The sequence below is a fragment of the Limanda limanda genome, chromosome 4, assembly GCF_963576545.1.
Source record: "Limanda limanda chromosome 4, fLimLim1.1, whole genome shotgun sequence".
In the NCBI taxonomy this organism is placed as follows: domain Eukaryota; kingdom Metazoa; phylum Chordata; class Actinopteri; order Pleuronectiformes; family Pleuronectidae; genus Limanda; species Limanda limanda.
In genome coordinates, this window is record NC_083639.1 from 25,507,946 (window position 1) to 25,521,351 (window position 13,406).

General features: G+C 41.1%; 1 protein-coding gene across 1 annotated transcript in view; it reads right to left on the minus strand.

Moving 5' to 3' along the window:
- The window catches only part of igsf21a (immunoglobin superfamily, member 21a), a 195,064-nt gene that overhangs the window by 107,163 nt on the left and 74,495 nt on the right, over positions 1–13,406 (minus strand). The window lies entirely within an intron of this gene.

The following is a 13,406-nucleotide window of genomic DNA, read 5'->3' on the forward strand; positions in this document are numbered from 1 at the left end:
CATCAAGGGGGAATGATGTGTGTTGTGGTGATAAGTGATTCACATTTCCAAGTAAAGAGCAGAGCTGTATCCATAAAGTACATTAGTAAAGTTCAGTACATTATGTTGTATTCAGAATATTTGCGATACTTAGACTTCAATTATAATTTGCACCACAGAATACAGTAAATAAAAAACACTTCTGCGGTTTAGTGTCCTCACATGTCCTCCATTTCTCCACCCCACCTCCTCCACCATGTGCTGTGTAATTTCCAGGGATGCAGAATGTGCACAGGCACTCAGCACGAAGAGGAGAAGCTTAATTCCACTCTACATTATCTCCCACACATTGAATGAAAGCTCTCTTGAAATCATCCGGTATTTTCAAAACAAGTTAGTGATTGTCTCGGTGCAAAGGGCAAATCCTTCACTTAAACAAACAATTTCGCAGCTGCAAATGGATGTTGTTATTATCAGCATAATGTCAACACGCCGGTGATTAGCAGAATATGGCAGCTAGCAAAATGCTTGAAAGTCAGAGTGTCTGAAAAAAAAAATCACAGGGTAGGAATTTCATTTGTTTTCTGTCAAAATATTCTGTGCAATATCGGATTCTGGCATTTGAGGCAGTTTTAAACTTGCTTTTTCGGGTTGATGTCTCCAATTGGGTTAAGTTCAGAGACTTTCTGCTGACACTAGAAGAATCAGATTCAACCACAGACTGTAAATAAAGATGGACGGCACATATCTACTTCCGTGCGGATAAGTAATCTGCCATCTGACGTCATTCGGAATCGGATTCTGATTCTGATTTGGGGATGAAGCGGTTCGTCCGGATCTGTACCAGAATAAAAATGAACTGGGGCCCAGATTTTGACCAAGTCTTAGTTCTAGTGGTTGCTTCTCGGTTGACATGTGGTGTTACTATGGCGTACGTGTGGCCCAGATCTGGCAAACAGGAGCTGCCCAAGTGCCAATATTCCAACTGGTAGGAGGGCCAGATGGCAGCGTTTGGTCCATGTCCCATTCACTCATGTGGAGGAGGCAGAGTTCATGACCTACACTGCAGCCAGACAGCAGGGGGCGATCAAGACATGTTGGCTTGACTTTAAGGGAGCTGTCATGTCATACCTTTGAAACCATTCTTTACCTTAATTCCTTCACCTCACACTTTTGTATTTATACTAGGGCTGGGCAAGTTAACTCGTTTCAATGGAGTTAACTTATGAGTTAACTCGATTAATTATTTTATCTCGCATTCACTCAGGTTTGATTATTTATTGTTTTATTGTGAAAGTCAGGCTTTTATTTTGTGAAAGTCTGTTGCTGACTGCTGCAGAACAGGAAAAAAGAAAATAATTGGCGGATAAACAATCGAGTTAACTCATCACTTGAGTTAACTCGATTAAAACGAGTTAACTTGCCCAGCCCTAATTTATACATACCTAAATGTCAATATGAATATGAACATAATTTAAAGGAGATAGATGTGAAGCGGTTATGCAGCATTTGAAAATGTCACATTATTCACAGGATGATATTTCTAAATATGTTGTATTTTCTGTAAACGTTATTTAAAAGATATTATGGGATTTCTCAGCAGCAATGAACAGCACACTTAATATTGTTTTAACACATTAATCCATTTAGCTGGGTTGGGCTCTAACTGTATAAAGCTACAATATTTCCTGATTTCAATCCCTGCTTGTTTTTTTTCAAATTGGCTAATGCTGTTAAATGTTCATCCGAGGATAAGAACAATGCCTGGAGTTGTTTTGTGGAACCGAATAACAATGTGGACGATTTATTATGGATTGCCAGCGACAATCAGTTTTACACACAGAGTGGGTTTTGTGCAGGGACAGTTTGGCCCCAGGCTCCTGTTCAGTGGGGTCAAAGCTTCGTTTGAAGGGATCAACAAAAAACTCCTCCACACACTGACCTCGTCATTTAGTGGAAACACAAAAAAAAGAAGAAGTGTAGGTTGCTGCAGCTCCCATCATACTTGGGCTGTTTCATTTCAATGAAAATAAAACAGCCAACGGGGCAAATAAATAATTTTCTTTATAGTCAATTACATTCATGTATCGTTTCATTTATCATGGGCAAGGAGGTGTCACTCAACATTAGAGACTTCTGAGCTTCTTTGTCTCAATTTCCCTGGCTCATATTGGGTGTGTCCAAGTAGTACAACATTGAAGGTTATATGTAGTATAAGAATATGTATAATATAGTTAAATATATAAGAATTAAAAGTAATATTTAAAAACCTTGCACCCAATGATTATTTTCAATGAAGAGATATAGACACAGCTAGCAATGCTAAATACTAATATTGTTTTATTGAGGCAAAAGATGCTGATGCAAGTGACACAGGTTGTTATTGTACCTTTAACCTTTAATAACAACATATTAACTCCAGGTCCTTGACAAATGGGCGACACATTCCGGTTGTGTCAGAACAGAATCAAAATGTAGGATGACAACTGCCGAATGATTATGTGTAAATGTGCAGATAACAATCTATCATTTGAAAACAGATCCGCTCATTAGCAAAGCATAAGCTAATTGAGATAGTGTCAATCAGTGGATAATTAGGTTATCGTCATCCCGTGTTTATTTGTTTGTATAATTTCTGTGAAGGTTGTGTTGATAAGAAACGGCTCACGTTCTCAAATATCGCCTATAATATAATGACCTATTTCTATATAATGTGCAATGAGATATGAATGGTTACTGCTCCCACACAGATGTTGCATCAAGCACTATTAATATTCTATCTGAATGTAATCGTACCGAAGGAAGCGGCCAACACGCGTTACATACATCCAGCTGTACATGTGGAAAATGTAAAGTGGCTGTCACATGATGTTACGCCGAGGAGCACGATGTGTCATCACAGCCACGTGAAGCTTCTGCAGTTGGTCAGGACGAGCGGAAATATAATTATCTTTGCTTATAAAAACAAAAGGCAACATGTCACCTTCACAACTCAGCTTCAGGGTGACCTTCACGCGGCGGCGCCGGCCGACTGAGCAGCGATGATCTGTTCGTTCGACAGGTTTTCACAAGGAAAATAAACCTCACAGGTTTTGATACATTAATCATCGGCTCTATTAATTTGACGCGTGACAATCGGAACAAATGAAAGCACGAAAAATATCCCTGACATTACTGAATTACTACTTGACAAACTGCAAGGATGTCATAATAATAATAATAAAACTGTATTTCTATAGCACTTGTCTAAACGGGGTCACACCGGTCTTTCAAAATGCAATACACGGGAATAAAACAACACAGAGCGTGAGCGGAATATGAAATATTAGATAAAAGAAAATGTTTAAAAGCCCAACCACAATGGATCTTTGAGGCCAATGTCAATAAGTCTCCTTAGATTTCATCAACCGCTTACAACAATGAAATGTAACAGTCTGGATATTTTACAGTCTAAGCACCGACTGTGTTATAAGTAAGTCAACATTTATTTCCCTATTCGGTTGTGTTGTGTGCGTTTGCAGTTTGTGTGTTATAAAAGTTCTAAAACAGTTGGAACACACGTCTCTAAAAGATGGCATGTCATACTACTACTACTACTACTACTACTACAAGTAGTACTACTAATACTACTTCTACTTCTACTCACACGGTTCAGTTCATTGCTGGTTTGGGTATTTCCATGGGATAGGAAATATAAGAACAAATACTGATGGACCTGGAGTTTATGACTTTGCAACTTGAAAGAATTAAATGAGTTAATTCAATTGCAAAGCAATCAAGGGGATCACATTATGTCATTTGTTGGTATGCGGGTGTTTTCTCGCCATTTAGGAGTTCATCTCATCACAGCCTATCCAAATAAACAAGCAATGAAGTAAACAAGTAAATAAATATATAAAGAGCTAAATACGTAATTGTTCTGCCTGCTCCGTGCCCCTGGTAGACCTCTCGGTGTGCAGCAGCAGCACAGGGGCCGCCGACTGCTAAGACTCTTCTGGCATAGAAATGACTTCCTCTTCTTATGCAAATGTTACGGAGAGACTCTGATCCACTCCTAATCGCAGAGTAATCACTTTCTGGTGTTATCCTTCTGTGGTGGGAAGAATGGGTTTCAAAAATCTGCTGTGATTATGGTCAGGAGATTATACAATTTCAGGACATGTTGGATTTGAAGATTTCAGACACGCGATGATTTTAGCTACAGAATTAAATTCTTGATCTGCCAGATGGCCATTGTTAATGACATTTAATGAAGGAAAGATTCAGAGATATATATATCTCGTCCACTATTATTTATTAAGATGTTTCATTATTCTACATTATTCTGCTGCAATATGTGAGCACCACTATCTCTGTTATCTAACCGGTTCCTGCTTTAGGAAAGTAAACAAACAGATTGAAAAATAAATGTACCGTGCCAACGCTAATTGTGATGCGTTGATAATAAACCCCGATGCTTACATTTACCATAAAGAGGAAAAAAAGTTTTGCAGCCATTACGATGCATTTAACCCTTTGTCGTGGAGAGAAAGTGACTCGGTTGGGAAAAAAGGCAAATTATCTCATGGAGAGTTTTTCCCATATAATCATTTGTTGAATAGCCTAATTAATTAGACACAGACTATGCTTTTGATAGATACCTGCGGATCTCTGGGAGATGCTCACAATGAGAAGCCATTATTCATTCACTGCAGCGTGGAGACAAAATATCCCATTGTAATCGCTCCGTCAGCGGCGTTAGCAACACGCGCTCCCAGACAGGCACAACAATGATGAGTCCCTTTGTTGCTATTAGCATTTGTGGATAAAAAGGGAGTCATCTCATAGTTTGCTGACATGAAGTGTATAATTATCATTCCATGTATAACAGGCTGCTTATTTGCCCCAGTGACATCCTCAAAGGGGAAGGTTGCAGTGCAGTGATCCATATCCCCTTATCTCTCATTCCCCTCGGGGCACCAGATTCAGCATAGAGCAGCAGGCTAATAAAGATGACAGAGGCTGGAGCTACTGTTTAAAGGGACAGGCCGCTCTGTTTGTTTTTCACCCTACAGAAGAGGGAGTGCATCTTTGAAATGCAACATAAAAGAAATATGTCTAGGTTTCCTGACAGCTGTGTATCCCCCGTGGAGAACGCTTTATGTGTTTTTACACAACGAAAGCAGCAAACCCGAGCTTCAGTGTGTGTGGAGTGAATGTAAAGCATGAACTGAACTTCTGCAGCTCTACTATGAACATAGTGTGATAGGCCTTGGTGGTGAAATCGCCCCCACGATGACATTCAAGGGCAGATATCCGGAGAAAATTAATGACCACAACAATGTCTCCAGAGCTCATCCTTGGAACTTGAATATTCTATTACACTCATGCTACATTCTGTGGGTGTAGTGTATATGTTTATCTGAATATGTCACATTAACATGTTCACGCTCCGATGCCACAATCCAGACACAAAACTCCCGATGTCTCTTGACTCACTTTGTGTGAGACTGTTTCCAGTGTTTAGCGTAAGGCTGTTTCCGAGGGCGGCCACACAAATGTGGAGCTTCTCCTTCTGATGGACTTATAATCAGGGGCTGAAACCCAGAGCAAAGTCGAGAAGACAGGGGAATGTTCAGTCTGTCGTTTTAATGATGCTGCAGTCGAACGAGCAGTCTGCGGACGACAGCAACACACTCCACTGCCAAGTAGGGCACACTAACTGAATAACTCAGTGAGCACGAGCCCTAATAACAGAGCAAAGGGAAGAGCAAATAGTGATCACACTAAATGTTTCCTACGCTGAAACTAAAGTTATGTGAAAGGCTGAAGCAGGCGGACTCCACAATGTTCCAGACAGAGAGGGTTTAGAGAAATGAGCAGCGTGCATCATTGTTTATTACGCAGGTTCATTCTCATTATCCTGGGGGAAGATGATGGAGGCGATGTGAAGATGCCGCGGCAGCCGGAGCCACGCGATGGTCAGAGGCCAGAGACGCCCTTCAGCACAAACCTGAGCTGCACCTTAGCTAACGGAGCTGATAGGGATCTCCCCATGGTCCCTTCTGGAGATAAGAGGCTGTGGTAATGTAGAGTTGAACTGAGACCAGAGATGAATAAAGTGAGAAAAATAACTTCTTCTGGGTTAAGTGTTGTGGAAAATTATCAGATGAACCCAGAGTTTCTCATTTTGTTTGTTCAACTCAAACTGCAGGATACAGGACGATTTAAATATCCATTATTGCCTGGAAAGATTTGTGCAATAGACTTTAACGTGGAGCCAAAATCATCTCTATCTCCCCCTGGTGGCTTGCTGCAGTATAGGTCATAAATCCTGCCTCCACCATGTTAGCAGTTGGGACATTAACCTTATTTAAACATCAAAATACACATGATATACATGTTTTCTGTAATTTTCAGTAGTTGTCACACACATGTATGTTGAAGTGTTCATGCTTCTGGTAGACCTGGGTTATAATTAGTAATTTAACGCTATAAAACCTCATGATTGACAGCTGATACTGACTCACGACTGAATGGAATGTGTTTATCGCCGTGGGTTCGATACCAAGGCTCCGTTTCCCGATCTCTAAATGTGCAAACGCTGAATGATGTCACGGCTGCGAGATGACAGCGTCTGTTTCTGGGATATTTTGTCTTCTGGAAAGCCGGAGGAAGCGGAGACGTGTCGTCCACCTTTATGTACAAAACAACTATTTAGCCAACCCACAGGTCTCTCAGAAATTAACTTACTCGATGATAATATCTAAGCTCCAAATTGAAAACGTTTCCGAAGAGATGTAATAATTCTGATAAAGAACATTGCTACATTTTCCCGAAAAGAACGCTGCAGCCGTTCAGACAGCGAGTCAGCAGCAGCTTGACTATTTGCCACCATAGAGCAGAACAGACAGGAATTTTGCTGCACCTACACAATTACACTAGTGGATTAAACAGCAGGAAGTTGGACACCCGGAATCCTCAGAGGAGTGAGCTGTGTGTACGTTCTCTGTGTGAGCTGTTCCTCTGTGCTCACAGATTCCAGTTGCCCAGGCAACCCTGTCTTGAAGATTTTAAACTCGGATTTAACATACGACACCTCCTGTGTCTCTCCACAGTCAAGAAACAGGATTACGGGCTGGAAAAAACGCACTCCACTTTCCGGGTCGAGTATCCGGTAACATATCTTTGCCGTTTGCATTTGAAGGGAACATATGGCCGGGGTAAAAAAAGGGAAACAGTAAATCCAGTGACAAACTGCCCTCAGGTAATACACTCCTATATTTCTTGGCAGACTGTGACAAGAGAAAAAGTCATTTGCATAGCTGTTATATTGTGCTTTGACACTGTCAACAGCTTTAATGGGATTTGTCAAAATGTGGGCCACAAGTAAATCTGAGAAACACGACCGGAGGCACTGTGAGAGTTTGGGGTATTAGACGACGGAATGAGGTCCAGAGTGTGTGTGTGTGTGTGTGTGTCTGTGTGTGTGTGTGTGTGTGTGTGTGTGTGTGTGGGCTCCGAGTGTCTCACTCTAATCCCAGAATAAGTTTCTTCTCTGGAAGTTGACAGCAGACAGTCGTAGGCAGGTCAGCGTTCGTCACGTTTCCAAATATAAACATCGTGTTCTCCTCAAGCAACTGAGGCAGCTGGACCTTGTCCAAGCACAGCTGGCAAACACGTGAGTACACGTGTACAGTGCTGAGGTGCTGTTAACATCATGTCAATACGTCGAGAGGGAGGAGCGGTGCACTGCTGTCTGAGGTGTGAGCCCTGGGTTTAGATTGCTCCTTTACTTTGGAATTTAAGATTTAACCACATAGAGCCCAACTGACACTAACACTGATATATCGTTAAGAGGCTTGATATTTGAATACATTTTATACAGTAGTTATATACAATAAATAAAAGAAGACGACTAATTTATAGAACTTGAGTTATTAAATGTAAACATATGCAAACATTTTCTCCGTTGCTCATTATTCTATACATGTTGAAGTTTTGTTAACGCCACATATAGTTGAACATAAACCCGATAACGTTGTGTCTGCTCATCTCGACTTGTTATGATCAGCCAACTGCTAACAATCGTTCTGGCTCTGATAAATACATACAAACCAGATCTGTTATTTCTTAAATAACTGAATTAAAGTAGAATGGAAAGATTTTTTTTTGTCAGTACAAAACAAATACATGAAGGCAAAAGTTAAATTATTGAGAAAGTTTTTGAACTTTTAAAAACCTTTGTTCCAACAGTTTTAGAACTTATATAAACACACAAACTGCAAACGCACACAACACAACCGAATACAGAAATAACCCGCAGGTCGTATTAATTGTGTTTCTGAGCAGCTAGGACACATAATGCTTGTTCAACTTCAAATTTTATTGAAGTTAAATGAGTTTACATATCACGCAGTCACTTTCTGTTTCCTCCTCTTCTCCATTGTTGTCTGTGTTACTTCCAGCATGTGTCTGAATTTGAATTTGTGTTGTACTGTCAATAAGATGAAGGTGTTTTCTTAAGTTCCAGTGCACAGATCTCCGTATTAAAACACCTTTCTCCTCTTATGTTTAGCAGCATAGATTTAATCAGTTCTCTTCCTGCCACGTATTATTATTCTCTAATGGAATTCATACTTGTTGATTACTATTTGTTCTACATCAACGACTAATTGTCCCCTGAAGTTGTTGCGATACTAAATACTGAAAGTTGTGGGCGGAGCCTGGGAGGTCGGGTGTGACGGTTAAATTTAACCAAACTAATTGTCAATTACAAGACAGGAAACGGCAAAGGTCCCCAGGTGGCGTTGAAATCATGCAACATAAACAAAACAGCTGACCCAATAACAGTTGAAATCTTTAATCACTGAAATGACTTCACAGCTGGATGTGAGGCTCATCGTTCCTGCAGAAAGTGATGAATTTGTATATAAAGAAATGTACTTTTTAACGCACAAATATAAAAAAATGTTGTCTATTTACTGTGGCACATTAAACTAACGCTTTCCAACTGATATGTCGAGGTTGTAAAGCTAATCTGACTTGTGATGTTCTGAGTAGAATCTGTCGAGGCAGATGGCTTCATTAAAATTTGACAAGCTCTCAATGGTGCCGAGCCGACGATTGAGATTTACGACTGTCTTTGGTCATTGTCCTTTCCGCAGCTATTGATCTGGTTGTGTTCCACCGCCAACACCAACACGCCCACACGGGAGGAGAGGGAATCCACCACGCCTGATCTATAGGCTTAAATATACCATGATGTCTTACTCCCATGTATATTGAGCGACTGCATCCTCGACGATTCCCAGGAAACGGTTGGCGAGCTTTTCAGAAGCAGGCCGGGAAACTGATGTTTCAATATTCCTCAAGCTAATTAAACTTGAAACCACTTTGTCATTTGCGCTGCGTCTTGATACATTTCAGATCTGATGATAACTGCTCTCTGTGATTCGCTTGCTTTTGATTGTTGTCCCAAAAAAATCAAAGCTCTCCACACACACGAGCTGAAATTCTACCTCGCTAAAAAAAAACACAACCACAGACAAGATATATTATTTAAGTGAATGTGCAGCCAAGTGGAGCATGTAGGAGTTATTTAGAGAGTGTGTCACATTACAGTCACACTCATTTATTTTCCAGGAAGGGAATGAAAATAGTCAAAGTGAAACACATTCTCATATCTCATTAGAAAAAAAAAATCAAAGAAAAGCTTTTTTGTTTTGTTGCATTTTTCCTCTTTATCTTCAGCTGCTGATGCTTCCTTGTGAATCAGATTGGATCCTCTCACTGCCGCACTCAATTCAGCAGAGAGCAGGATTATAAATACAGGTGAATTTGACTCATAATAATGAAATGGGCCGAGGTGGACGCGGCTGAATGATGGGGGAGAAGCTGCTCGGCTGCGGCGCAGAGGCCAACGGTAAATTAGTTGTGACTTGTAGAGGGGGGAGACACTCGGTGAGAGAGAGAGAGGGATCCCAGAAGAGTTATGTTCGGGGGGGAGGATGGAGGAATTCTGTAATGGGGACAGACAGAGAGAGAGAGAGAGAGAGAGCGGCAGGGGGAGAGAGAGAACAGGAGAGCAAAGCCGGTTGATCCAGTGATTACAATTAAGCGTAGTGCGGACTGGGGGGTCGCTGGGCGCCACCGCCGTCGATTGGCGGACCCTGTTTCCCGTTGGAAGGGGTCCCACATGTATTCACTAGAATGAGGTGAACTCAAATGAGCGTGGCGTGAGACGAGCTCGTGTGCGACTCTCTGAGGAGCAGACGCCATTCTTCTCCCAAACAGGCGGCGCATTAGCAGCCGTCCCATCAAATGATCCATCATTACTATTTGCTGGGCTATTACAGCGGAGAGGACAGCTTGATGGCATTACACATTCCATAGGGCTTAATCCAGCGCCCACTGAAAACAGTCATGTGACCTGTAGTGCAGAATGGCACACACTCCAGAGGCTTTCGTTCATTTGCTCTTGAAGCATTAGCTGCAGGGCGATGCAACATCCATTACCGGGGACTGCTCTCATCCACTCCCTGTCTCTCTGCTAATCTTGTGTCATCTTCCAGTGAACTAAAAACAAGAGGAATCATAAGTGATTCATGCATCATCCACTACAATCATCCACTTGGACCACAATGGATCCAGGAGGTAGACATTCTACATGTATCTGATTCAGAAGGTACAGTCTACGCCGGGTCTTTATGAAAAGTGAACCGGTGTCTGATCCAGCCGAATAAAACTTGACTTGACTCTGTGGATTATTTTTCAGTATGATTGACATTAAGCTGCCTGAATGACCCGAATCAGGAATGAGAGCACGTCACTCACACAGAGTCGCCACATCACCTCAGGTTCCCTGTAGCTCGCTGCTGATGCTGTTAACCCAAACGACCCGAGTACAGTCTGTAACTTTGTTTTATCGGCTCAATACTTCAGCCACTTTAAATCACTGCAGACATTTTCTGCTCGTATTCAGGTTCATCGTTTTATTATGGGTCCCTTCTTGAAAATAGAAAATACACATCACTGTCCCAGGAGCTCCTCTTTTCAGCCTCTGTCTGAAACGCCTGGTTTTAGCTCCTGTCTCTTTAAGGTGCACCAAAATAGCATTGTGGAACAGAATTTGGGCAGATTAATGATGAAGCTTCTCAGGAGCTTCAGTTCTCTCTTAGTGGAGAAAATATCCCTTCACCGCCTTCTTTTAACCTTTTAAAAGAACTTCTACAAACACAAAAACTTCAAAAAAATCTTCAAAACACAGGAGGAAAGAAAAACTGAAAAAGATTCACATTATTTTTTCATTTCTGCCAAACCTTTAATTGGTGTTTGCAAAGCTCGTCTATGCAACTTTGTCTTATTAAAACTTAAGGAAAGTTTGCTCATAAGAACTGTTACTAGTGTTTCCTACCGATTCATAACCTAATATATAACATAAACATAGAATATAATTAACAAAGAAGAGTTAAATTTGTCAAGCTCACCACTTCAGTCTCAGGTTAATTCAATGATTAGTGAAGGTGCCGTGTGGAACATTTATATCAAATGATATGGAAAGGTCGAGTGAGCGTTTTAATGAAAAGGGCAAGTGTGGCTTTAACGCCAAAATACCATACCCCCCCACCCCCCAAACTAGAGATCATATCTGCCAAGTCTATGAAAATAACTTCTTCACAATTTAGGGGATAAAAGAAAATACTTAATGTTATAATATAATAAGAAAAAACTAAGGGGAACTCAAACCAAGGCCATTACTTTTATCTGTAGTTTGGAATATGCTGTGATATAGGATTTGAGTAAGTGTGAAAGGTTCTCTAAAATGATCAGATTTATCTTTAGTACATCCTAAGACGTGTTAATTCTGACTCCACTCTGGAAGTGTTCGACATTAATAAATCCTCAAAGAGAATATTTCAGGATCTAGTAGCAGAGTTGAGCGGCTGCTGAAATATTCAGCGCATTCAGCCCGGCTGTCTTATTGGCCAAGTTTCGATTAGATCCGAGGATTCCCCAGGTGAGTATCAACTCCAGTTCCATTTGAACAGGAGGTAAAAGGAGAAGTCAACAGTATTTAGTCAAATAAAAAGGCAGAGATTAAAGAAACGTTGGCAGCCGAGTGTCAGTAATTGATTTATAATTTATCCACGGTTGTGCTGAGCAGTGGCCACCGGAGAGACGGAGCCCGATTTCTGTTACAACCTCCTTCCTTTCCTCCTGAGAACACTTAATATGGGCAGCTCTATTCTCGGAGTGGTTATTTAAACTACAGCTATCAATAGACGCTGCAGGATCCTGACAGAATATAAGCAAAACAACACTCTCCAATCCCTGCCTGATTAAATGAAATTGTCACCGCAATGAAAATGATCTATGGCGCTAAGGTGAATGTGCAAAGTGCCATAAATCTCTTTTTTGTTCCCACCTTGAAAGGTCAGCATTTGCTCAGATGAGTCCAGAGACACGGGTTTATTTCACAATAATAAAAGTGAGAAAGCAGAAGCTACTCTGAAGACAGAGTTCCTGCCTGAGCGATAAACCGCCGCTGGCTCATTAATGAACAGTGTTTCAGCGCATGGTGGCGGGTGAAGGCGAAGTGAATGTCACCACCTTGTTGTGTTATCTCCATTGAAAAGCATCAAATCCTGTAAGCGTATTCATTAACTGTGATGAAGAGGTTCCAACATTGTGCCACGACGATGCAGTAAAAACAACTTGCAAAGGTCAATTTACATCCTGAATGAACACAACAGGAATAAACATGAAATCTGAACACAGCACACAAACGTGAATTGTACTGATTTTGTCTCTTGGGCAGTATTTCTTCAAATTTTGCTCCTTGCATATTCCAAGTGGCAACAAACTGTGACATCGCTCTTAAGCCTCAACTTCAGAAATTTGGACAAATGCCATCTTGGAGCGCTTGAGGACAGCGCACCAATTGGATGGGACTAGCTGCCACTCACACAAAATCAATGCCCGAATTTGAATTGGGAACATAATATACAAAATTAACTTCATGCTGTATTGAAGCAGACTTTGAACTAGAGATTGAGATTATAAAGGTTTACTGACGTTATAAAGTGAAAGGTTGAGTCTTTTGGTTTTTGCTGCTGGCCATTGAGAGAACAGAGGTTTCTCTTTCCGGACCCAGAGTTTAAGTACATTTTTATATACAGTCTATGGAATATTTCAGCATTTAAAGTCAGAAGACTCAAAACAGACACGGTTAAAGTTAATGCAGCACAGGCTGAGACATTTGAGTCTAGAATGGGACAAGCTAGAGACAGACCTGAGCCTACATGTCCCATAATGCAATGCAATTCAATCTTCAGCCTGACAGCACCGTCAGGATTACTATCGTCACAGTTTAGAAAGTTTCCTCCAGAGCGAAGAGTTGACAGGATGCTGCTGTTCTCACAGGTAGAAGACTCGGCCATTTACAG